At 40.3% G+C, this 23,964-nt stretch overlaps 1 pseudogene; it reads left to right on the top strand.

Moving 5' to 3' along the window:
• Nucleotides 1-9,478, top strand: part of LOC108530062 (transient receptor potential cation channel subfamily A member 1-like) — a 36,474-nt pseudogene extending 26,996 nt beyond the window's left edge.
• The last annotated feature ends 14,486 nt before the right edge of the window (nucleotides 9,479-23,964 follow it).

Below are 23,964 nucleotides of genomic sequence, written 5' to 3' on the forward strand. Positions count from 1 at the left end.
TGTCTGAGCCCACAGCAGAAGGGGACATGTAGCATGCATTTACTACAGGGTTATTTAATGCTCCCATAGAATCCTCTGAAATGAAAGTGAGAGGTCAGCCCAGCTGCTGTCCAGAAGTCAGGAGGTAGGAATCAGTTTTCATTTTGCTGTACTAATGATTGCCTCTGTGCCATATAAGAATTTCAGATACTAATTAATGATTCTATTAATAAATCCAAAATGCATTTTAGGTGGAACTCATACCAGCTTAGAAACAACGCAGTCATGCTGTTGCATACCCAAAGTGGATCGGAAATCCACCACCATATATCCCAACAAACCCAGATGTGGTGGGACATTATTTGTAAGTACACATAACAAATAACATCAATAACCTGACACTGCTTGACATCCATTCCTTGTGTTATCCCTAAGGGGGTTATTTTATAGACTTTGAGCCATCTCTGCCAGTGAGAAAGAAATAGCTATGCTTTAAAAAAATGAATATGATTAACTTAAGATGTGAAAGGACTAAGTGAAAGGAGGGTGAAATTTACCCTCATCTTTTGGGAGGCTCATCCATAGCATCTGTGTTAAATACACACTGTCCCTGTGAGAGTAGATGGGTGGGGGACCAACCTTACCCTTTCAGTATCTTTTACAGCAAAGATATACTTTATTTGTTTTTCCTAGTCACATGTCATTTACATTTCTGTGTAGATATATATGTGTGTATGTACAGCTAAGTGTTTATAATATACAATAAAGAACACACATTTACACACACACAAACACACACACACACTGTATTAATCCATTTTCACACTGATATAAAGAACTGCCTGAGATTGGGTAGTTTATAAAGGAAAGAGGTTTAATTGACTCAGTTCCACATGGCTTGGGAGACCTCAGGAAACTTACGATTATGGTGGAAGGCAAAGGTGAAGCAAGGCACCTTCTCACAGGCAGCAGGAAGGAGAATGAATGCAGGAGGAACTACCAAACACTTATAAAACCATTAGCTCTTGTGAGAATTCACTCACTATCATGAGAACAGCATGAGGGAAACTGCACCTATCATCCAATTACCTTCACTTGGTCTCTGCCTTGACATGTGGGCATTATGGGGATTATGGGGATTATAATTCAAGATGAGATTTAGGTGGAAAAACAAACCCTAACCATGTCTTTCCAGCCCTGGCCCCTGTCAAATCTCATGTCCCTTTCACATTTTAAAACAAATCATGTCTTCCCAACAGTCCTCCAAAGTCATAATTTATTCCAGCATCCACACAAAAGTCCAAGTCCAAAGTCTCATCTGAGACAAGGAAAGTCCTTCTGCTTAGGGGCCTGTAAAATCAAAAGCAAATTAGTTACTTCCAAGATACAATGAGGGTACAGGCATTGGGTAAGAATTCCTGTTTCAAATGGTAGAAATTAACTGAAACGGAGGGGCTACAGGTCCCATGCAAGTCTGAAATCTGGTTGGGCAGTCATTAAACCTTAAAGTTACATGTGACTCAACTCAGTGTCTCACATCTAGGTCACACTGATACAAGAGGTAGGCTCTCACAGCCTTGGGCAGCTCCATCCCTAAGGCTTTACAGGTTACAGCACCCCTCCCAGTTGCTTTCACAGGCTGGCATTGAGTGTCTGCAGCTTTTCCAGGTACATGGTGCAAGCTGTCAGTGGATCTACCATTCTCTGGTCTGGGGGATGGTGGCCCTCTTCTTGCAGCTCCACTATGCAGTACCCACTGGGGTACTGCATCCTACCCCACATTGCCCTTTGGCATTACCCTAGCAGGAGTTCTTTGTGAGAGCTTTGCCTCTGCAGCAAACTTCTGGCTGGATATCCAGGCATTTCCATACATCATCTGAAATCTAAACGGAGGTTCCCAAACCTCAATTCTTGACTTCTTTGTACTCGCAGGCCCAACACAACATGTAAACCTGCCAAGGCTTAGAGCTTGCACCCTCTGAAGCAAAGGTTTGAGCTGTACCTTGGCCCCTTTTAGCCACGAGTGGCTCGTGAGGGACAAAGTTCCAAGACTGCACAAAGCAGCAAGGCCCTGGACCTGACTCACAAAACTGTGTTTTCCTTTTAGGCCTCTGGGCCTGATTGGAGGTGCTACCATAAAGACCTCTGACATGCCCTGGAAACATTTTCCTCATTGTCTTGGGGATTAACACTTGGCTCCTCATTGCTTATGCAAATTTCTGCAGCTGGCTGGAATTAGTCCCCAGAAAATAGGTTTTTCTTTTCTATCACATTATCAGGCTGCAAATTTTCCAAATTTTTATGCCCGCTTCCCTTTTAAATATGGGTTCCAATTCCAAGCCATCTCTTTGTGGATGCCTAAAACTGAATGCTTTTAAGAGCATGCGGGGCACCTCTTGAATGCTTTACTGCTTTGAAATTTCTTCTGCCAGACACTCTAAATCATCTCTCAAAGTTTCACAGATCTCTAGGGCAGGGGAAACATGCTGACAGTCCCTATGCTAAAGCATAGTAAGAAGCACCTTCATTCCAATTCCCAAGTTCCTCATCTCCATCTGAGACCTTTTCAGCCTGGACTTCATTGTCCATATCACTATCAGCATTTTGGTCAAAGTCATTCAATAAGTCCACACTTTTCCACATCTTCTTGTTTTCTGTGCCCTCCAAACTGTTCCAACCACTACCTGTTACCCAATTCCAAAGTCACTTCCACATTTTCAGGTATCTTTATGCCAGTACCCCACTCTCCCCGGTACCAATTTCCTGTATTAGTGCATTTTCACACTGCTATAAAGAACTGCCTGAGACTAGGTAGTTATAAAGGGAAGGGGTTTAATTGACACAGTTCCACATGGCTGGGAGGCCTCAGGAAACTTATAGTCATGACAGAGGCAAAGGGGAAGCAAGGGGCCTTCTTCACAAGGTGGCAGGATGGAGAATGAATGAATGCAGGAGAAACTACCAGACACTTATAAAACCATCAGATCTCATGAGATCTCACTCACTATCATGAGACCAGTGTGCAGGAAACTGCCCCCAGGATCCAATTACCTCCACTTGGTCTCTCCCTTGACATTTGGGGATAATTAGAATTATGGGGATTATAATTCAGGATGAGATTTGCTTGGGGACAAAAAGCCTAACTGTCTCTCTGTCACACACACACACACACACACACACACACACACACACAGTTGGAATGTTCACTGTAGAAAGTATATGAAGTGATCAAAGACTAAGCAAGACCATTGCTTGTGCAAACCAGCCACCCCTGACCTGTCACCTCCACCTCCTTCTCCGCTCAGTCTGGCCCATTTGACTTTCTGGATGGACTGTGCAAGTCACCATTTTCTCTTGCTTGGACTCCTAGAATTACCTCATTCTTGGTCATTTCACATCTGCTCTTGACCCTCTCAAGTCAACCTATGGTTTAAAAGATACTAAAGTAAGACAAAATGTATTAAAAGAACATTTCAGAAATTTCTCCAGGTGAAACTTCATTGATTGGTTGAGTTGTATGGGATAATGTGCAGTGCAGTTTAAGATAATTAACAATGAATCTCGTATGGAATACCACCTTCAGTGATGGGCATTTCTCATGAAAATGCATAGAACAATTCAGCTAAGCCCCTTTCTAAACAATTTCCTACCTTAATTTACTCCTTTTCTATTTGTACATTTTTTCCTCTGATAAAAAGTATTACTTCATTTCATAGCTCGTTTTTCACATGCCTGTTTCTCTTAGCAGATTCCACAATCTGCTCCTTGAGGGTGTAGCTGTGCTTTATGCATATTTGTGCCAGTGGTGGTTGAATTTTGGCACATGCTTAAGAAATAATTCCTGAATTGAATTCAATTTTAGTAACTATTATTTTTTAATCCCACAGAGTCTATTCTATTTTTTATTTTCCACTCAAGAAATAAGACAAGAAATACCAAATGCTGATACATCTCTAGAAATGGAAATATTAAAGCAGAAATACCAGTACACATTTTTCCTTCTCTCTGAACTTGAGAAATTTAAAACTCATAAATAATACTGTACAGTATAAGGTTATATTTTATATTGGTTTTTATTTATTTTATATATATTAAGACATGCTTTATTGATGGCTGTAGGTAGTGTATTGAGAGTCATGAGGCATTTTTGAGAACCAACAGCTTATTTGCCACTATCACCAGGTTGCCTTCCAATAATAAGTGAATAAAAATTAAAATTCTGATTTCCTTTCCTTTGGAGGCAGTATCATAAATTGTATTCTTCATCTGAATTCATAAAGCAAACCTCTGGAAGCTTTTGAAGATCTTTGGAATAACTATGTGGTGGGTGGTAATTAAACCTGAGGGTTTACTGTTAGTTTACCTGAGTTCAAACCCCTATTCAACTATTTACTTAGTAACTGTGACCCTGTGCAAGCTGCTTAACCTTTTCCTATAATAGTTTCTTATCTGTAAACTGGGAACAAAAATAAACTAGCCATGAACTAACAGTGTAACTTTGGGAAAAATGATTTAGACTTCAAAATGTGTGTTTCCTGGAAGGATTGTGACTACCGAGGTTAAAACCTATGCCTTCCCACATTCAGAAGGGCTAAAAGAAGAACTGAAAATAAATTCATGAAATGTGTATGACCTTTTAGGCTGAAGGAACTCACTTTTCTCCTGAAAAAGCAGCATGAGCTCATTAAACTGATCATTCAGAAGATGGAGATCATCTGTGAGACAGAGGATGAAGACAACTGTTGTTCTTTTCAAGACAGGTTTAAGAAACTGCAGATGGAACAAATGGAATTATTTATTTGTTGACAGCAGTCAAGGCAAAAATATACCACCTTGAGCCTTGTCTCTCCAGACCTTCAGTGAGGCTTTCAATGCAATGGGGTGGGGATGGGGGTGCACAATTTGCCGGTTCTAATTTTCAATTTAAAAAGAATGAGAAAGAAGCAGAAATCTGATTCATTTCACTACATGTGAAATCATGGTTCCTGCATGCTATGCAAAAGTAAGCTATCTTTTATCCTCTATTCATATTTTCTGCCAACCATTATATATTGGGGATATTTTTGCAGATATGTTCAAGTTGGACTTCACTTTGATGAGAGATAATCTCATTATTTGAATGGTTAGAAAATGAATTTGCTAGAACACACATGTTTATTGCTAAGGAGTAATAAATGTAACTATTGAGCTAGAATGCTAATGTAAGTACTGTATTCCTGCTTGCTAATTGCCTAATATCTGATGCCCTAGAAAATAGTCACAAGTATTCATAATGCCTTAGATGACAGTCTTAAGTATTAGTTGAGTTCTACCAGTTGGAAGCTTCTTTGTGTTGGAAGAACCTGTGGGTGGCACCCTGTGTACTCTTCTATTGCTACTACGATGAGTAGCCCCACCCTTCTTGCTGTCCCCAACACACCTAATGTCACTTTAAGCCATATAGTTGAAGTACAAATTACTAGCCCTTATGATATGCATGAATTTTACTATAGATAATTTATATTGTTTCTGTGTTTTTGTTTGCCAATGAGCATAATAAATATTAAACCTACATGGTATTACTGTCATTGTTTGAGCCTTTTATTGCATTGTGTTTTGAGATTTGAAAAAACAACACTTCCACCACATATTCCCTTCATTCTTTTGATGTTTAGTATAAAACATGAATTAATCACATACCTCATCATTGATCTTTTCAAGGTCCTTCTCTTGTTTTGTCTGATTTTCCCCTTCATCCTGATTCCAATGTTTATTCTCTCACTACCCCCAGGAGACATCCACTTTAATGAATATGTCTTTGGCTATGTATGTATCTTTGTGTTATGCTGAATAGTGTTATTTTAAGTTTGTTTTTATTTACACTGATACTATACTAAGGTGCTTATTTTTTTTTTTTTACTTTTTACTTCTGTTATACTTCTCACTTATTATATTTTTTTACTCATTTGTGTTTCTTACTGCTTTTCACTGGACATGATGTTTACAAGATACAACTGCGTTACCATATTCCACCTAGTACAGGGCATTTGATGTGGCTTACTATTTCATTGTGTGCACCCACCACACTGGACTTTTCTGGATATGGACAACTTGGTTACCTCCACCTTCCTGCACACATTCTCAAACATACTGACGCTCATACCAACAAGCAGGGTGCTGAGGGACAATATGTGCTATTACAAAACAAAGCATTTTTACATTCATGGTCCAACAGAACACATGGCTTAGATGCAATGTTGTATATGCCTTAATCTTTTATACAAATAATATCTTTGTTCTTTATATTTCTTAAAACAGAAAGGCTGGAAAATCACAATACAGGAGCAATAACCAAAGATCTCCTGATCATAAAGACAAATGGTTTTTTCAGTCTTTACTCTCCTCAAACCTTGTGTGGCATTGCACAATATAGATCTCAGTCAACATTCACTGAGTGCCAAGAATGTGAGAAACACTGTACCATGCCTGTCGTGGGAAATATTTAAATAAACAGATTGTCTTACAACAACCTCAGCAACCTGTACTCTCAAGCAGCTTACAATTTAATGGGTCTTCATTTATTTCTGCAGTTCTTTCTCCTCTACCCCCAAACACAGAACTGCTTTTCCACTGCTTCCACTGATTGCTGCTTCTCTCTTTCCAGACTGGCTTCTCTTTCCTGCCAACTAATTTCATGTGTACATCCCTGAGGTCGTACCTGGCTCTGTTTCCTCTGTTTCCTCTCCTCTGTCCCTTCTCCTAAAGTCCGGTCCAACATTTTTACAGTTCTTCAAATTAAATACATATAAATCTGAATTTGGTAGTGAGAGAAGCAAACCAGCTCCTCTAGATTTCCTATTTTCCATCAGTGGTACCAGGATTCTCTCAAGCTCCTGGACTCTAAAGGAGTCAACATACTAAGTTGATTTAATCTTCCTAAAGTGGAGCTCTAAACCTTCACACCCATGCTAAAAACTTAAAGGTTTTCTCTTTCTTCATAAGCAAACTAATCTTCTTAACCTGACTTCTGAATCTAAATTAGCTTTATCTTCCAGGATTCTTCATTTCATCCAAATTGGAAGACCACTGTTTCATGAAGACACTATGCTTTCCCAACTCCCTACCTCCAACTCTATTCTCTTCCAGCCAGAATGTCCCTTATCTAACTCCTAAAGCTCAGTTTAAATGGCATCTCCACCTTGAAGTCTTTTCCTAATGCTCCCCACTCATTATGCTTCCTACCTCCTCTGAACTGGCACAGACTGCACTTCTCTGCTACTGTAGCCTGTTAACGGTGACTGTGACTTGCCACGTCCTCCCCCAACTAGAGGGTAGACTCCCCGAGCTTTATGGGTCACTATCACCAGTAGTCTCAAGAGATCCATGGAGTTACATCCTATTTCATTTTTTTTCATCTTGTGGAGCTTCTAGCACTGTGCCTTGCACATGACAGATGCTCAGCAAATACACATAGGCAAATAAAAGAAATCAGTGAAAGTAATAAATACCATAGGCCTGAGAGAGACTGCAAGAAAACTGGCTCAGTCTGCCTCAGAAAAGTAGTTTAGTGTCCTTTTTCTGTTGATACTGTGTCCTAGAGAAGTTGAATGACTTGCTTCTAAGTGGTGGAAGAGGCATCAAACACCACTTTTCTCCCTTTTTGTTCCCACTGCTTCAATCTGGGCTGTTGTTTTAATGATTGTTAACTATGATTAGCATGGGCACTTGAAAGGTTTGTACTTTGCAAGAAGCAACGTGTGCCTTCATATTAAATAATATCAAAAAGAAAAGGCTTATGAAGTTTACTGTGGTATCAGGCGCTGTTCCAAGTACTATGTACTAACTCACTTGATTCTCAAAACCTGTAAGTGGTAGGTGCTATGATAATTATCATCCTTGTTTTGTAAAACAAATCATGACACTTCTAGGCTGAGTAGCTTGGTCAAGGTCACATTGTTGAGATGTAAACTCAGGCAGTCTGCTTCTAGAGTTTGTGTTCTTAATACAAAGTTATACTATCTCTTAAATAATAAGATCAAAGAGCATCCTTTCTTCATTGACTTTATACTTTAGAGGTTACTGAGTGGATATTTCCAATGTAACATTCATAGGTAAGTGCATTTGAAGGGTAAGAGACATGGGATACTATAGACATAATGAAAACAAGTGCACAGACACTGAAGTCAGGAAGCCTGAGTCATAGAAAGTCTAACTACTATCTCGCTGTGTGACTTCTTTAAACAAGATACTTAAACTCTCTAGTAAGTGGGGATAATAAGAGTACATACCTCATGGAATTGCGCTAAGGATTAAATGAATTGGTGCAGGTAAAATGTTTGGCACATAGTCAGCACTCAATAAATACTAGCCAATATGGAAGACTAAATCATTTGCAAATATACGAAAGAACAATTTATTTAAAGCATTTTGTTCTTTTTATCTAGAGTAAGTAATAACTATACAAAACTATTAAAATTTAGCCATCATATTTCAAAGTTTTTTCCAAGTTTGGTTCCAAAATCTCTCAAACACAATTTAATTCATGTACTTGATATTTTACCATACCACGAGTGACTTTTTATAAATTGTAAAAACTCAAACATGAAAATTTATTCTTTTAATATGGATAAAATAGTCATTGCATATCTGGATACTCCTTTTACCAGTCAGATATCTAATTTCAAGTAATAAGGATTTATAAGAAGATGGTGAAAATAAAACATAATTTGAGAACTAGGTATAAACATTATTACTTATAAGAACTCCTCAAGTTCTCTATTACATGCATTTGGGCAACACATTTATTTTAAATGCTGATTTTTAAAGGTGTTGAGATTTAAAAGGCAGTTTGGAAATTAATTGCATCTTTCCAAAAACAAAGAACCACTGGTCATGGTAGAATGTGATTTTTTTAAACTTCTTAAAGTACATCTAAGAAACATTTAATGTTAAAAATCATTTAGCCAGTACATGCAGCTGATGCTGGCTCAAGGTCTGGGAGCTGGGGCCAGTGACTCCAGGACGCAGGAGACTCAGGTGCCCAGCCTGATATTGAAACTGGGTTCAAGATCCAGTGTGCCAGTAAGGGGAAATTGCAAGAATTGGAAGCTGAAAAACTTCCTGATAACATTGTGAAATTTTCCCCACTGAAACTACTCTTGCCTGAAGTTACGTTATTATCAAAGATGTTAGACTTCAGACTTAGGGTACAGTTGTTGAAGTTACAGTTCAGTGAAATTGTTTAACCTATTATAAACCCACAGAGTGAACTGAACTGGGCTGCTTCCTAGAACCTGAAGCAATTTGTCTTGTCATTTGGCTCTGATTTTACTTGTTAGTTTTAGTGAGGTGATGGCAGAAGACAGAAGACAGGAAGATGTGGGCTACCCCTTGTCATTTCCAGCTCCAGACCCTGGAACAAAAGGAGTCCAGCATTTTCACAGGTTCCTGGGGTACAAGGAGATATGATACTGAGCTGCAAACCGTCAAAGAAACCGCTGAGGGAAGCAGCGCCCTCTAGGGCTGTGATTGATATTGAACTGGAAACAGAAGACCTCATTGACTGAGACCTCCATTGTGTGCAGGAGGATCTCTCATCTCGGGAAAACCTGCAGTGATGTTACCTGTGGTGTTGCTCCTCTTTCTTTTGAGACTTTTTGGACATCTGCAAGTTCAAAGGCAGGTGGTGGTACTTATTTAAACGTTTCAATGTTAATTGCCACGGAATAAGATAGGCTGCCAATTAAATAGATACACAAATCAGGTGTATAAAGCAGTACGGTAGTCCTCCCTTATCCCCCGTTTCTCTTTATGAAGTTTCAGTTATCCGTGGTCAACCACAATCAGAAAATAGGTGAGTACAGTACAGTAATATATTTTAAGAAAGAGCAAGACACTACATTCACATAAACTTTATTACAACATATAGTTATATAATTGCTCTATTTTATTATTAGTTATTATCTTCTCTTTTGCCAAATTTGTAAATTAAACTTCATTATAAATATGTATGTTTAAGACAAAAACATAGTATATGTAGAGTTCAATACTATGTACGATTTCAGACATCCACTGGGGATCTTGGAATGTATCCCCCACAGAGAAGGGGAGGTCTACTATACTTTTTTTTTTTTTTTTTTTTTTTTTTTTTTTTTTGAGACGGAGTCTCGCTCTGTCGCCCGGGCTGGAGTGCAATGGCCGGATCTCAGCTCACTGCAAGCTCCGCCTCCCGGGTCCACGCCATTCTCCTGCCTCAGTCTCCCGAGTAGCTGGGACTACAGGCGCCCGCCACCTCGCCCGGCTAGTTTTTTTTTTGTATTTTAGTAGAGACGGGGTTTCACCGTGTTAGCCAGGATGGTCTCGATCTCCTGACCTCGTGATCCGCCCGTCTCGGCCTCCCAAAGTGCTGGGATTACAGGCTTGAGCCACCGCGCCCGGCCTACTATACTTTTATGTGAATCAGAAGTAGTTAGCAGCTTACAGGAGACATAATCCCCTTTCCAGAACCAAGACTGAAAAAAAAAAGTATTGAGGGATAAAACTCTCAGAAGATAAAGTTTTCAGGGGTAATTTCGGTTGTTTTAAAAATTGATGGAGAAGAGGATGAAGAGAATGGAGGTTATGGCTCACGGGCAGAAATGTCTGGGCGTGTGTCAATTACCAGCAAAACTTGAAAGGAAAACTTCACCTGCATCTTCTAAATTAGATTGCAACAATCTAATTTTGAAGCAATGCCAAACTCAGGTGTCTGTTGGAATAGCAACCAGCTCTTCTAGAGTCCCACAGGAACAGTTGCTCCCAAACTCAAATTTCTCAACAAAAACTACTGCAGGCATATTCCAGAGGCAAAGCAGGGATCTTCAGTTAAAGACTTTCACAAAAGAAAAAAATATGGGGAAAAATTAAATGGCTCAGCAAAGGCAGTTTGTTTTTCTGTCTACAAGTCAACTCAGTAATGGCAAACCCCCTGTAAATCAGTGGAGAGCCATAGGCTTTGCAGACGCAGATCATTGATTCTGAAGAAATGAAAACCATGTAAGGCAAGGCACAGTGGCTCACCCCTATAATTTCAACAGTTTGGGAGGCCAAGGTGGGAAGATTGCTTGAGTTCAGGAGTTCAACACCAGCCTGGGCAAAAGAATGAGACCCCATCTCTACAAACAATAAAACATTAGTTTGTCATGGTGGCATGCACCTGTAGTCCCAGCTACTTAGGAGGCTGAAGTAGGAGGATCACTTGAGCTTGGTGGTGTCAAGGCTGCAGTGAGCTGTGACTGCACCACTGCACTCCAGCATGAACAAAAGAATAAGACCTTGTCTTAAAAATAAATAAAGATAAAGAAAAATAATAAACTGTCTAAAGAATGTATAATGAAAATAAGCCAAGTCAGTCTACAAAATCCGGTGCACTTTGCTACGGGCTGGACGTCCCACACGTCCCACACGGGTGCCCCTCTCTCTCTGCAGGAGAGAGAGCTATTTTCCTTTCCCTTTCTTTTGCCTATTAAACCTCCACTCCTAAACTCACTTTTTGTGTATCTGCGTGCTCAATTTCCTTGGCGCGAGACAACGAACCTCAGGTATTTACCCCGGACTCTGATGCTCCAACATCACTTCAGTATCACTGATTTAAACAAACAAACAAACAAAAAACAAAACAAAAAATCACTAAGCATCTATCATAACCTTCAAAGGAAAAGCCTTAAAACAATGTAAACAAAAATATCCTTCCAGGTGAACTTTGAATGTAAATCTTCTGAGAGTCTGTTCTAGACCAAGGTTTCAGTTCTGCACCAATAATGCTTGTGACCCACAGAATTCCCAGCTGGATTGAGCTTGTCTTCACTGAACTTTTTTAAAAGGCTAGAAGGCAAACTCCCTGTTCTTCTGGTGCCATGTGAGTATATTTTGGCTATTCATTTTTCATCATAATGAGGCTCACTATTTGACATGAATGACAATTCTACCAGATAAGACAAGAGCAATACAAAACAGGGCAGAAACATGAAGAAAAGAATATTTCCTAAGGTTCTGTTGAGCACTACATAGTTGTTTTATGATATTTTAAATTTTATTTTTACCTGATCATGCCCAAAGCCAAACTTTGTTACAAGAAACACCTATAAATACTAATCAATGAATGTTCCAACAGACAAGGAACGCAGTAGCATGAATGTGTTATGACACAGGGTACATATGACACAGGATAGTCTCGCTTTTATCTCTTATGTTTACGGGAAGATGACTAACCCATTCATAAATTATCACTGTTTACATTTCAAAGACCAAGCCAGCCGCTCTGTAACTATAGGTTATATCTTCAGCATTGATCACTGACTATTTTAAAAAGTCAGACTGTTCGCCTTTCACAGGTATGGGTGGTGAACCGAGGATGAAATACCTTACATCATTCACTTCTTTTAGCAAGGACTCAATTTTATTCAAATTAAAGTTAAAGATACTGCTCCATAATATACTTTCAACTACAAAATATAGGGTGCATAGCTTCTTTTTAAATTGTTATGTAATCAATAATACACTTTAAGCAGCATAAGTACCTATTAGTACACAGAAAAAAATGAGAAGAAACAAAACAGGCAATATAAGAAAAGGTTAAGAAATTACATAAAAGAAAATATCAAAACCTACAAAAATTCAAAAACATAAACAAGATTACACAAGTAAAATTAAACCTATTAATTCTGACAACCAATCCAAACTTCAGTAAAAAACACAATAGTCCCCTTTTGGGTTAAGAAATGTAATCGCTAGAGAATAATCTAAACTAATATTGTAGAAAGATGAGCAAATAAATACAAAATATAAAATTAACAAATAAATATAAAAATATAAATAGCAGGAGTGGCAAAATGAGTGTAACCCAAAGAATGCAAGGGAAAAAATATAAAATTAGGCAAAACTATTGCTTTGCAATGATAAAAATTTGATCTACAAGGAAGTCATGAGTTATTAACATGTTTGCTTTCAATAAGTTATCAAAATATGTTGTCAAGTTATAATTAGTAGAAGTGAATCATTGATAGATACATTGTGGGAGAGTCTTATCACACCTCCATTAGCCTAATCCCAGCTCTACACTTAGGAACTGTGTGACCCACAAAGGTTGTTAGAACACTGTTGCCAAGGAACTAGGAGAGAAAAGTCTGCTAGGACACCGCACCGTCAGAGAACAGCCACTGCTGGAGAAACACAGGTACCCAAGCTAAGTTTCCAGGCCAGAGTAGGGACCAGATGAGGTCGGGAAGATGGGTCTGTATGAGATAGGAGCATTTCTGAAGGTTTTAAATAGCCAATCACATTGTGTAGCATTACTTCCTCTCCTGACCCAGGTTAACATCTTTTTTTTTTTTTTCTTTTTTGAGATGTAGTTTCGCTTTTGCCTCCTAGGCTAGAATGCAGTGGCACATTCTGGGCACACTGCAACCTACGCCTCCTGGGTTCAAGCAATTCTCCTGCCTCGACCTCCTGTGTAGCTGGTATTACAGGCACCTGCTACCACACAGGCTAATATTTTAATTTTTAGTAGAGACAAGGTTTCATCATGTTGGCCAGGCTAGTCTGGAACTCCTGACCTCAGGTGATCTGCCCACCTCGGCCTCCCAAAATGCTGGGATTACAGGCATGCACCACAGCTCCTGGTCAGTTAACATCTGTTTATGTCAGTCTACAGTTTTCCAATCCCATTTCTCACATTCATATTTCATTTTGAATAATTAAAAAGTTTTTTAAAAACTAATAACTCGTGGAACTTGAGTTTGTGGGTAGAGAGAGAAAACAATCACTAAGTCTGAACCAATAGTGGGCCTTGCTCTCTTCTCCTCAAACCTAGGTTTTAATGACAAAAATGAAGCTTCTTTAGTCCACACAGCAATCAAGGGTCCCTTTAGCCATCTCTGTGTCCCTTCATTAATTAATTCACTACCTAGACTTCAGCTGGAGGGACCCGCCCTACTCCAGCTATTTAGTTAGGTCCTGCTCTATGTTCCTCCATAACTTGTTCATCATATGGAGGTTTGTCCCTTATTCCCTCACCCCTCTAAACAACATGCTTCTTTAAACAGTTGGTCCTGAGCATCAGTAGGATGTTTTAGTGTTGTCATGTGCTCTTTCAGTAAAAGGCCAAATATTTCTTCTTCACTCTTTTTTTTTTTTTTTTTTTTTTGAGACGGAGTCTCGCTCTGTCACCCAGGCTGGAGTGCTGTGGCCAGATCTCAGCTCACTGCAAGCTCCGCCTCCCGGGTTCTCCTGCCTCAGCCTCCCCGAGCAGCTGGGACTACAGGCGCCCGCGACCTCGCCCGGCTAATTTTTCTGTATTTTTTAGTAGAGACGGGGTTTCACCGTGTTAGCCAGGATGGTCTCGATCTCCTGACCTCGTGATCCGCCCGTCTCGGCCTCCCAAAGTGCTGGGATTACAGGCTTGAGCCACCGCGCCCGGCCTCTTCTTCACTCTTATATGTTCTAGTGCCTTGCTATTCAAGGTGTGGTCTGTTGGCCAGCAGCCTGGATACCCTCTGAGAGCCTGTTAGAAATATAAGATTTCTGGTTAGGCATGGTGGTTTACACTTGTAATTCCAGCACCTTGGGGGGCCAAGGCAGGTAGATTGATTGTGATCAGGAGCTAAAGACCAGCTTGGGTGACATAGCAGGCCCTGTCTCTACAAAACATACAAAAATGAGCTAGGTGTGGTGGCATGCTCCTGTAGTCCCAGCTACCTGGGAGGCTGAGGTGGCATGATCATCTGAGCCGAGGAAGTTGAGGCTGCAATGAACTGGGATCATGTCACTGAACCTCAGCCTGAGCAATAGAGTGATACCTTGTTTCAAATAAAAAGAAAAAAAGAAAAAATGTAGGATCTCAGGGCCCACACTAGGTCCTCCTTCCCCTTCATTAGAGTTTCCATTTTAATAAGATCCTTGGCAGTTCCTATGCCAGTTAAAGTCTGAAAAGCACTGCCTAGTGATGTTTCACACTAATACTGCTTGAGGCATCATCTAAAATCAAACAAGCAAACTATGGTGAAAGATGGGAAATGCTGCTTACTTAGCTATCTCCACTACCCGCCAGGTTCACAATGCACACTGGCTTAATAAGGCTCTGAGGAAATCTGTAGTAAGTAAACCAATTCCTTTTTCACTTCACTATTTTCCAAACTTATATATTCACACATCCCCTGGCACATAATAGCTATTAACATCCTTCAGGATTTATGATCTGTGGAACACATTTTGGGAATCACTGGCGTAATGGACATAATATGATGAAAGGAAGCAAATCACTAATTAGATACCTCTTTGCATTGCCATTTCCTCATCTATGCAATGGGGATAAAACAGGACCTATCCATCTATCTTAAAGGGCAGCTTTGAAAAGAAAAGGAAATAGATGTCAAAGTATTTTGAAAATGCAAGTGTTTGGGATACTTTCATTCATTTATTTATTTACTGAACAAACATTTATGAGTGCCTACTCCGTCCCAGACGTATACCACACGTGGGGGCTACAGCAGTGAGGAAAGCTCCTATTTTCATGGAGCCAAAACTCAATTTGAGTAAATTAAGGATTCAGATTTTAGATCACAAATGTATGCACTGATTCCCATGAGGTAATATATTGCTAAATGTACCCCATCGGTGTTCTTTTAATTCAAAGTTATTTATTTAACTATCAGAATGTCTTCTAAAAACCATAAGGGAGCAGTACTACTTATTAATAATAATAATGTAAAAATAATAATGTTCAGATTTATACAGAACTTATTAATGATGTCACTTAATCAGTGGTGTGCTGGCAAGCTAGCCCTGATGCATAGTATTTGCCAACTTCTGTGGTGTAGATATTCTCAGCATGGCCAATTAATTTCAAGCTACCAATATGATGTCACTGGATGTCGGGATGAGGAGATTGGCAGCATCAGAAAAAGGTACATTGATTGATAATCACTGTGAGCCAGTACAAACAAACTGCAGTACATCACTGCCTGGACCATTCTAAACATTTCACATGAAATAAATCATAACTACCCAATAAGAGAGTAACTAATATATTCCCTACTTAGTAGATGAGGAAACTGAAACTCAATGCCTAGATTACATTGGTCTGGACACTTCCAAACCAAGCAACTAGTGATACAGGAGCTAGAAAGAAATTATTTAGGCAGATAGTGAGGGTAAAAGAGTTCTTGGCAGAGTTTCCCTTTTCGCCAAAAGCAGTCCCCAAATCATTTCTTTTCTCACAAAAGCAGTCTGAAAACTGAGTTGCAATCACAGATAAGCAAGCTGGAAGCTTGCACAAGTGAATGTCAGCAGCTGTGCCAACAGAAAAGGCTACCTGGGGCCAGGTATGTTCAACACGGGGGCTCCATCTTCCCTTTTCTTTGTCACCACGTGTACAGTAAAGAAACAGATAACAAGGCAGTGGCCAGGTAGAGAACCCATCTGCATAATAAAGGATTAAGGTGGGGGCAGCAAGCATTTTCAGGCCCTATGCAAATGGCACACCTGTTCTGATCAATCTTTCATGTCCTATGTAATTCAGACACTGCCTCTTCCAGCTTATCTATAAAACTTCCTGCATTTCACCACAGAAGTGGCAACCCATTTTCTGTGAGGCCCTTCTCTAAGCAAGAGAGCTTTTCTCTTTCTTTCACCTATTATACTTCTGCTCTTAACCTCACTCTGTTGTGTCCGCATCCTGATTTTCCATGGCCATGAGACAATGAATCTCAGGTATTCACCACAGATAATGACACTGCTTCATTTGGGTGGTCCATCCAGAATTCAAGGCAGATTCATTGGAAGGGTGAGTATAGGAATGGACCCCAACCATTTCCTTTCATTCTAGGCCTCTCATCCTCAATTTTAAAATAAAACTAAATAACAGGCACCTGACAGCCACCTAGATGCCATTAGGGCATGTCGCCATTCTCAAGACTTAGGTGACAGGCTTACTGGGGAGAACTTAGCGAATCCCCCATTGCCCTCAGGTTGCTGAGAATGCTGGCTCTGTTTTATACTGGTTTCCTTTCACGGAAAACCTAGCCATCACATGGGACTGGAAGAGGTCCAGAAGCAACTGAGAGTTCCTGGCCAAGGTCGCACCCTGGTGTTACCCAAAGGCTTCTGGACTAATCCCAGCCTCTGACAGCCTGATGAATGTCAGCAACAGAATCTCCATCTTTGTCTATCACAAATTTCCTCCTTTTCTGTCCACTACAGCTATGTCTCCTATCCACTCTGTATGCAACGCTGTGGGAATTTTTATATTTTGGGGAAATAAACATGTTAGGCAAGATCAGGAAATGCCACACATAGCAACCAAGAATATAGCTCAAAGGAATGTCGTTTCTGTAATTTTCTAGGAACAGAGGGTCTTCTCCGCCCCCTCCCCTGACAACAACCTCCAGTTTGCATCTCTTTCACTGCCCTTGAGCTGGCGAGCACATGGTATTTCAAGGTCAATAGCACCACCTGGTGGAATAGGAATGCTTTTCATGAGGCATGCTGTTGGCCCTTTGCTGAAATACTCTAGCTTCCCAATTCTCCTCCCCTTTTTCATTGCTCTAGTAGAGACTACTTCTGTGCTACTTCTGTGAATGAGGGGGAAAGAGGAAAACATCCTCTAAAACTAAATTTTAGTATCGATCTGTCCCATCCGCAGGAAAACTACCATTCGGTCCCTACATTTTTTTAAGGCAACTATTCTGCCTCCAATTAAAATGGCACTTAAATAGTAAGGGGAATTTATGTCCAGAAGTTAACCAGACCCACTGCCTAAGAATACATACTTTAGTCCAGGCCAAAATAGCAGATTATAGAGCTCAATCCAGCACAGTCCCTCCATAAAGGGTCCTTGCCCAAATACAACTATTAAGTAGTCTTTCCCAAGGTCCATCTGTTGGAGAGCCAGACAGATCACACAAGTCTAGGATGTCAAAGGGAAATCACAAATGGAAAACTAGAGTCACACAGGTAAGCATAACTAATCCCAGTCCCTAAATTCCTCCAGTTCCATAGCTGAGGGTCATGCCTGCATCCATGTGTGACACCTTTAATAGATGCTGGGACTCAGGGAAACAAGAATGGAAAATGATTGGGAGGGGGACACTCACATGTCATCCCCTCACCCTGGGCCATTCCAAAGGAAAGGGAGGAGACTAAAGGGACAGCTTTTACTTGCATCTTTTTCCAGATGGGTAGCAGATCATCTTCAGACTGCATTCTTCAGGAGTACACTCTGAAGCACTGGAACCCCTTTAACCCTGATACTTTGAAGAAAAAGGTGGATTATCTGATTTTATTGAAGGGCAGCCTTCTTATTAAACCTTTGCAAGCATTGCACAGTCAATTCAGCTTCACTCTTATCCCTACAGGAAATGCCAAATAGAGGTGATGCCTCTAGGCTTCCAGTTCCCTTCTCATTGCAGGACCTTAGGCAAATAAAGGGAGACTTGGGCTGATTTTCTGATGAAACAAATAAGTATATAGAAGCTTTTCAAAATTGAACTCAGGCACTTTGCCTCACATGGAGGGATGTTATGCTGCTCCTAAACCAAACCCTAACTGCTGTTGAAAAGCCGGCAGCTCTGCACGCAGCAGAGAAATTCAGAGATGAGAAATATGTATCCTATACTAGGTCAAGAAGGAAAAGAGAAAATGGGGAAGGCAAAGAAATAAGGGAACAATCATTCCCAATAGGAAGAGAGGTGCTACCTCTTGAGAACCCTGATTGGAACCCCAGTGACTCCACAGATGAATGGAAAACAAAACACTTTTTGATGTGCATGTTGGTGGACCTATGAAGAATGAGGGCCAAACTTCTTAGTTATTCTAAACTGTCCATAATAGAACAAAATCCAGATAAGAATCCCACAGCTTTTATGGAAAGGCTATGAGAGGCACTAATAAAACACATCTCCTTATCTCCTAGTTCAGTTGAGGAAAACTAATCCTAAAGGACAAGTTTATTACACAGGCCCCTCCTGATATTAGAAGGAAACTGCAAAAGCAGGCTACAGGAAGAGATAGCATCTTGGAAAACTTTCTGAGGGTAGCCACCTTGGTCTTTTATAAAAGAGATTAGAAGGAGGCCTAGGAAAAAGAGAGGAAACACAAAAGAAGAACAGAAGCCCTAATAGCTGCCCTGCAGCCTTGCAAATTCCAGGATTCCTGAGGTGCATCTACTAGTTGCTACTGGTGTGACAAGTCAGGGCATTTTAAGAAAGATTGCCCAGGCAGCCAGAAGAAGCACTGTTGACCCTGTCCAGCCTGTGGCAGGGACCACTGGACATCAGACTGCCCCCAGAGGCAGAGTTCACCAGGTTCAGAACCAGTCTCACAGATGGTCCAGCAGGACTGATGGGTCCTGGGGCTCAAACCACTGGCGCCAGTGACTCAAACTGCCATTACTGCTCAGGAGCCCTGGGTGACTCTGGAAATTGAAGGAAGGAGAGTGGGCCTCCTACTGGGCACTGGAGCCAGCCTTTCTCTTCTCCTCTCTGATCCAGGCCTCCTGTCTTTCCATAGCATGACTGTGATGGGCATCTCAGGAAAGATTCTAACATGAGATTTTTCTCAATCCCTTAATTGTAGTTGGGGGGACCTATTATTTACACCTACCCACTTAATCATGCCTGAAAGTCTCACTCCTTTATTAGGTAGAGACATTTTAGCTCATGTGGGGGCCAATATCCTTATAGTCCAGGGACAAGCTCTTTGTTTATCCTTGGTGGAAGCTAATATTAATCCAGAAGTGTGATCAACTCAAGGAATAATAGGTCAAGCTATCACTGCTAGGCAAGTCTGGATCCACATTAAGAATCCCGCTTCTTTTCCTAACCAGAGACAATATCCCCTAAAGCCAGAGGCTAGGAAAGGGCTAGAAGCCATTATTAATAACTTAAACATGCAGGGCCTCATCAAACCCTGTAACAACCCTTGCAACACTCCAATATTAAGGATGCAAAAATCCAATGGGGAATGGAGACTAGTTCAGGACCTTTGCCTGATTAATGAGGGCATAGTCTCAATTCATCCAGTGGTCCTGAATTTCTATACCTTGCTAAATCAAATACCGGAGGGAACTAAATGGTTCACAGTCCTAGATCTAAAGAATGCCTTTGTCTTTGTATCATTACATCATGACTCTCAATGCCTATTTGCCTTCAAAGATCCCTCCGGCCAAACCACCTAGTTACCATGAATGATGCTGCCTCAGGGATTTCAAGACAGTCTTCACTTGTTTGGACAGGCACTGTCAAAGGACCTGTCTGAGTTTTCCCATCCTCAGGTCAGGGTCTTACAATATGTAGATGGCCTACTTCTCTGTGCCCCAGTTGAGGAAGCTTCTCAGGAAGGCACTGAAGCTCTTCTTAACTTCCTAGCCAGCAGAGGATATAAGGTTTCAAAATTCAAGGCCCAACTTTGCCAAACCTCAGTGAAGTACCTGGGTTTAATGTTATCTGAAAGGACCAGAGCATTAGGGGAAGAAAGAATTAAGCCTATTTCCTCTTTTCCCCTCCCTAAAACCCTTAAGCAACTAAGAGGATTTGGGGGCATTAGAGGAATTTGTGAACTATGGATACATGGGTATGGCAAGATAGCTTGTCCTTTATATCACCTCATAAAAGAGACTCAAGCAGCTAAAACTCATTTGCTAGCCTGGGAACCTGGAGGTCAAAAGGCCTTTAACCAGTTAAGACAAGCTTTACTTAAGGCATCAGCCCTCAGCCTTTCCACAGGAAGGGCAATCTTTATGTATCAGAAAAGAAGGGAATAGCCTTGGAAGTTTTAACTCAAGCCCGAGGATCAGGTTGACTGCCAGTAGGCTACCTGAGTAAGGAACTTAATTTGGTGGCTAAAGGATGGTTAGCATGCCTCCAAGCAGTTGCCGTGGTGGACCTACTGGTACCAGAGGCCATGAAATTAACCCGGGGAAATGGCTTAACTATTTATACACGACATAATGTAGAACGATAGCTGTCTTCTAGGCAGTCTTTGGCTAACAGGGAGCCAGCTCCTTCAATATCAGGCTCTGCTGGTAGAAGGGTCTACAATCAAATGGAAAACTTGTTCTCACCTAAACCCAGCCACTTTTCTCCTTAAGGAAACTGGGGAAACTGAAAATGACTGTGAGTAAGTTGTGGTACAGACCTAAGCAGCCAGAGAGGATCTAAGAGAAAGTCCCCTAGAACATCCAAACTGGACCCTCTTCATGGAAGAAAGTTCCTTTGTAGAGCAGGGAGTCTGTAAGGCAGGATATGCAGTAATCACTCTGAATGATGTTATTGAAAGTGTGTCTCTCTCTCCAGGCACAAGTGCTCAATTCACAGAAATGATAGCTATTACAAGAGCACTTCAATGAAGCAAGGGAAAGGTAGGTAACATTTACACTGACTCCAAATATGCTTTCTTAGTTCTTCATGCTCATGCTGCCATTTGGAAGGAAGGACACTTTCTTCCTGCCAATGAATCTCCTATAAAATACCACCAGGAAATTAGCAGGTTATTACACTCAGATTTCCTCCGATGAGAAGCAGCAGTGATGCAGTGTAAGGACGTCAGAAGGGAGTAGATGAAACAGCAGAAGGAAATGAGTTAGCTGATCAGGCAGCCAAGTCAGCAGCAAGGAAGGCTCAGGACATCAATACACTTGAAGGCCCTCTAATCTGGGAAGGCTCCATAAGAGAAATTAAGCCTCAGTACTCCCCTACAGCGATAGAATGGGCTATCTTTTGAGGTACACCTTCCAGCCTTCAGGATGGCCAGTCAGAGAATGGCAAATTCCACTTTACAGGCTCTAGGCAGTGGAACATCTTTAATATCCTTCACCAAGCTTTTCACTTGGGAAAGGATAAAACTTATCAGTGTCCTCAGAGATTGTTTTCAGAAGAGAACTTATTAAAAATATCAAACAGGTTGTTAATGCTTGTGAAGTCTGTCTTAAAAATAATCCTCTCAACAGGTGTTTCCTTTCTTTTCAAACTCAAAGGATAGGGAGGGGAGGCTGGCAGATAGACTTCATCCACACGCCAAACACAAAAGGCATCCAGTAACTCCTGATAGGGTAGATACTTTCGCTAACTGGGTAGAAACATCATTTCAATGCCATACAAAAAGGCCTCTGAGATAATAAAAGTGTTAGTTAATGAAATAACTCTCTGTTTTGTTCTACCTAAGTACCTCCAGAGTGACAACAGCTCCTTGTTTTAAGGCAGCCATCACACAGGGTGCCTCAAAGGCACTAGGCATATAATATCATCTCCATTGTACTTGGAGACCCATGTCCTCAGGAAAGGTAGAGAAGACAAACAATGTTATTGAAAGACACCTCAGAAAACTGTCCCAAGAAACTCACCTTCCTTGTATCACAGTTCTTCCCATGGCTTTACTGTGGGTAAGAAATACCCCTTCAACATTAGGTCTAAGCCCTTTTGAAATGCTGTATGGACATATTTTCCTTAACAAATGATTTTGTATTAGACCAAGAGACCTCTGAGTTGGTTAAGCATGTTAAGGCTCACTTCTAACAGGAATTGACACAAGAAGCAGAAGCCCAACCCCAATAAAGAGGACCACCTTTATTTAAACTAGGAAATTTGGTATTGATCAAAGCTCTCCCTTCTCTCTCCCTTTTCCTAAGTCCAAGCAGGGAAGGGTCTTACACCATTCTCCTTTCAATCCCCCAGCAGTAAGCAGTAAAACTTACAGGTAGCGACTTCTGGTTACAACACACTCAAGTTAAAGTCTGGAAAGCTGAGAGAGCAACCCCTGATAGCCTAAAAGAACGTCTCAGATATCATGCAAAGAAATAGGACATCTTAAGCTGAAAATTATAAAAGATAAGTAAATGAGTGAGGGCTACTCATTCTACTCGGTCCCATCGCTACCTTACCAGATAGTTTCAATCATTTCTACTCTTCCCGTCAAGATTCACCATCAGATATTATAACTTCTTTTTAATGTATACTTGCAGGGTGATTTTATCTATCCATGGGATTACATTTGTAAATACATAGATGCCAAAGAGAAATTCCATTATCTTAGTGAGTAAAATTTTAGATGGAAATTATATAATTTCCCTTGTGGAAACTGTTATACTCACTCTACTATTTGCAGTAGGACTGTATACCATAGCACCCCCAAAGTTTCATATTGGACATAGAATCTTCATTGCTATAGTATTTTGCTTGATTATTATCCTAGAAGTAGGGATAAAAGTTACCAACAAGAAGTAAACATGAAAGTTTTACTATCAATGAGTATGCCAGCAGTGGGCTGGCATTGTGGCCACAGTCAATTTCTACATGGCGCTCTGACCTGCTGGGATAGGCTCCAGCCACCTGTGACCCAGAACTGAAATAAAGCAGGTAAATCATGATGTACTTATTTTATTAATCTTTCTTAAATTATGTATAGCTCATGTGTGTTTCAATGTTTAATATTAGAAGTACATTGATCTTTATTTAGACCAATTTTATTTATTTAGTACTTTTTATTGGGTTTAGTAACATGTCACACCCTTTAGCTCCTACAATGTTAACCATACACCCTAACTATATAAAGAAGATCGTAAAGAAAAGAGATTTTATATAAGAAAGGATCTTGTATCATAAATTTTGTCCTAAATAAAATAACTGATTGTTTAAAAGAGGGATGTTTAGGAAAGGTCAAAAGCTTAAGCATGTCGTAAATGATCTATGTAAGTGATAAAAGGATTAATAATTACAGAAAAGATTTAGCCAAACTTAATACTAAAGTTACTCTAGCCACCCAATCCAATGCCACTTATTCTAAAAAGAATGTTACTTCTGAATTTGTTGCAAATTTAATTTAAATCTCAAAAAGATTTTCATTCAAATTGGTCAGCCAGTGCTTAAACTCTTTATATGGAATAATAAAAAAAATACATTTTGAGGAAAAAAAATAGAGTACCAAGATCCAATACCAAACCTTAATATAACACTATAATATTTAAGATCATATGTTATT

The sequence above is a fragment of the Rhinopithecus bieti genome, unplaced genomic scaffold, assembly GCF_001698545.2.
Source record: "Rhinopithecus bieti isolate Rb0 unplaced genomic scaffold, ASM169854v2 scaffold_6536, whole genome shotgun sequence".
NCBI lineage: Eukaryota > Metazoa > Chordata > Mammalia > Primates > Cercopithecidae > Rhinopithecus > Rhinopithecus bieti.